Consider the following 3960-nt stretch of genomic DNA (forward strand, 5'->3'; position numbering starts at 1 on the left):
GCTGGCATTCACAAATACAGATGCATGCTCGCAATGGTAATATGCCGAGTGCTTGATATTGCTCTCATTTTGCATGATAATTTGGTGCCGTCCGCCAACAGTGCGCTTTTTAAACTCGCTAAAGCTGGACCGAGCGTGTGCGATTGGGTGGGAAGTGCACCCAATCACACCTGCCCGATTGGAGATGTGATTGCGTGTTTAGTATACTCACAATGCCATTGTCGCTTCTCGCGGTCTGTTTGAAGAAGGATGTGTGTGTTCTTTGGTGGTCACCCTATTGAGGCAGTCAATTGTTACAGGCTTCCGCCATTCACGAGAAATTATCCAGATCGGAAGGAATGTTCTATTATCTTTTTTCTTCGGCGCAGAGTTTTGGTTCCTCGCTCGTGAGCTGCGGACACTCGGGGCTTAGGGATGCAAACGATGCCTTCAGACTGCGAGAAAAAAGAGAAAAAAAGGAGGCGTCAAATTGGGCGCACAAAAAAAAAAAGGGGGGGGGGGAAGGGGGAATAGGGCTAGGAGTAACGGGGATTTACTGCAGAAACCTGCAGGTCTGCAGGTCGGTTTGTGAACAGCACAGCTTCATTACGATGGTAAACTGCGGGGTTTGACGTCCGGAAGCGGCAGTTGTGGCTTTGAAGACTGCTGTAATGCAAGACTGTGGATTAATTTAGACTTCAGGTTATTTAACGCGCGCTGATATCGCGCAACAGCCGGTAGTTTCTGCCCACCGTCGAAGTACGTACCTCGACCGGAGCGAACCCATATATCACGCAACTGCTACGCATATTAATGCGCGCATTAGCTATCACATGTACAAAATCATATCAATTTCGTGTATGATGGGCAGTATGAATTCTCTTTCAATGTCTTCTGCCCAAAGGGAATTTGCTCTACATTTTGATTCTAAAAGTTGAGCTGTTACAAGCATCATTACCATTGGAACACATGACTAGCAAATTGTTCACCCCAGGGTCGAATGATAAGGCTTCGTCATTAGCGATACCTGACCATTTACACCAACGCTTTTTCCATCGCAATAGGGGCGTACGTAATTGCTGTGGAAAAGCAAAGTAATTTGTTGTGGTGCGCAAACAGTGCTATTTTTTAAATCAGAAGTAAATATTCGGAGAAAACGGGCCCTGCTATATGCACAAATCCTTTGTTTTTCCATGCCTTTCCAATGAATGTGTTTTGCGAAATATTTAGAGGTTCAAGCACACGAACATGTGGCCGCAAGTAAGCGAGCAGCAAATACATGGTCACTGCAGCTGCTGTCTACATGACAAATGTAATGCACCAAGATGACCGTGCAAAACAGAATTCAGACGGGATTTCGGTTGTATATGTACAGATGTGACTACTAGAATGCGTTCTAGCAGCCGAGAGAGGAAGCACCTGCGTATACGTGTAGACCTTTGCACTGAGGGCTCCCTGGCCTCTGCAGTATTGTTCACTGGACTGTCGTGCGCACCTCGCGTTAGCATGGTGGAAGCTGCAGCGGAACCCGCTTCCGACTGTCCAGAGAGGAGGGATGTCGATAACTCCCTCACCCGAGGAAAAGGTCTATACCGTTGTGAAGCTAAAGTTTAACGGGATTTCAAGCCAACGAATTTTAGCGCGCGGAATGTATCTCGTCCGGTTTTCGTGCTGCCTACAGAATGTCATTCGCAGAATAATGGGAGTCAGATCTTTAAAAAAAGAAAACAAAAAATGAATTAAATAAAGCGCACGCGCAAACTGCCTGAAACTAGTGTAGGGCTGTTAAATATTTCGATCCTCTCCTTCAGCAGTATACCTGCTTGTAGTCAGTCAATTAAAACTACATATCAGCTAGAATCCGATAAATGTAAAACGAACGACATTCGAGAGCAGGACGAAAGCTCGAAATTAGGGAATGGCGCTCGCTGGCGTGTGCGTATCAAACACCGATGAATCGAAACAACCATTGTTCGAACAGCTAGTGCGGTGTAATTCAATGTTGGAAGATCCTACGGCCTTGTCTGTTATGTATCGACAGTTACAAATTTCCCTGGCAGCCTGCAGTATATGGAATGCCATTTTCTGAAGCGGAATAGTGGGTTGCGATACGCGCGAGCAGTATTTTTTGGTTGATCGTGATAAAAGGTTTGTAAGGTTCCTTTGCCAGTTCACACCCCTTGGATACGGCTCTGCAGCGCCGTTTAGGGCAATGTGGTCATCGGGAGAATTCATTTCGCGGCATGTTACGCAATCACCTGCAAAACGCTTAATATTAACATTGACTTAAGAGGGCAGACTATTAATAAAGATTACAGATAAAGCTGGTGCCGAGACTCTGCCCTGAAGCATTCCTAATGATACTGGTTCAATTGTGGAACACTGGCTGTTAATCTTCTGAACATATTGTGGAGTGATCTGAGGAATAATCTTTAATTCAGTTAGTAACAAGACTGCTGCTCAATTTGCAATCCAATTTCTTAAAACGTTTTCTTTCTGAAACGCGGCCGAATGCCTTTGATGAGAAAAAAAAAAACAAATATTAGTTCCAAAGTCTGAGTAACATGTGAGTCCGTTTGGAAATCTTGGACATGATTTTGTTCAACAACTTCACACACTGTGCAAGTTAAGGAGTTGCATCTGAAGTTAGAGAGTTCGCTCTTGCTTCCGAATTTGTGTACCGGGATAACTTTGGCGATTTCCTTTCTTCGGGTAACGTGTTGTCGATAATGATTTATTAAATCGTATGCATACGTATCTTGCAATCCATTCGCATATCGTTTGAGAAATAGGTATGTCGCCGGGGCCAGTTGTTTTTCTGTGTCTAGGTTGAGGGAAAGATTCCATACACCTGATTCGCTTATACTTATTGGTGCTTGAGGTATTGTATACAAATTGCCTATAGGAGTGTGATCACCATCATCCACCATAAAACTGATTTATAGTACTCGTTCATGGTCTTAATCTTATGAATTCAAGTTCTAGTTCTTTTTTTTTTTTTTCGGTGGAGGAGGTGAGAGGAGGGGGGGGGGGGGAGAACTTTAGAACATTTTTGTATGGAGCATTTAGAAAATTGTGGAGTGTATTAGTGAAATAACTAGTAGTCAGTGTGTTGCGTTTCAGCACATTACACCTACAAAGCAAACGTACTCGTTACAGATTGGAAGGCTCTAATCTGCCTCGCTCAACTGAACCTTCGGCCTACAGTCTTCTTGCTTTGATACAGTCAGTTGTTGAGCAAGAAAGAGATAGGCTACACGCTGTGAACTTTTACGCCACGTCAACATTAACTCCCGTGACACAAAACTTTCGCCCCTCATTAGGGCAATGGAAAGAAGTCCGTTAGATTAAGGGACGGGCGGGAAAAGCAAGCATCGAACTTGCCACTCTGAGAGAAAAGTTATTTTAACAAAGCGACGAGCATGTCAACTTCTCTCGAGGCCCACACAAGTCACAGGTTAACGTACGTACATACATGAGCCCACCGGTGGCCAAAGGCACATTCGCATTCTTTTACACATTCTTGCTAACCGTGGTGGAAACTATTATAGTGATCTCTCTTGACAGCCAGCCGAATTGCTCTGCGGACAAAACACAAGCCGCTCTATTGTGGCACCATAGGTCTGTTCAGACCGACTGAATTCATTCCTGCAACGCTTTAGAGCTTTCGAGATTACAGTGCCTAAAAGTGCAAAGTGTTTCTCGTTAAACAGATTCCTATGCTTGCCGAAGCAATAAGTTGCTGATTTTGTGCCACGCTTTGTGGAAACAGTGTGGGTAGTGTGATATTGGCGCCGAAGAGTCGTCGCTCCACGTACGCTCTGCCCTCCTGTGTACAACAGCGAAATGCCTAACTCAGCCTGGACGGTAGAGCGAAGCGGGGCGGGAAGTCAACGCTGAGACTGCGATGTGTGAAGCGCGTCTCCGGGGCATCAGACTGGCGCGGAAGGGTGTAGCGGATATATCTTCGCGGCGGCATAG

The sequence above is a fragment of the Amblyomma maculatum genome, chromosome 1 (assembly GCF_055883805.1).
Source record: "Amblyomma maculatum isolate TAMU_Amacu chromosome 1, ASM5588380v1, whole genome shotgun sequence".
Classification (NCBI taxonomy): Eukaryota; Metazoa; Arthropoda; class Arachnida; order Ixodida; family Ixodidae; genus Amblyomma; species Amblyomma maculatum.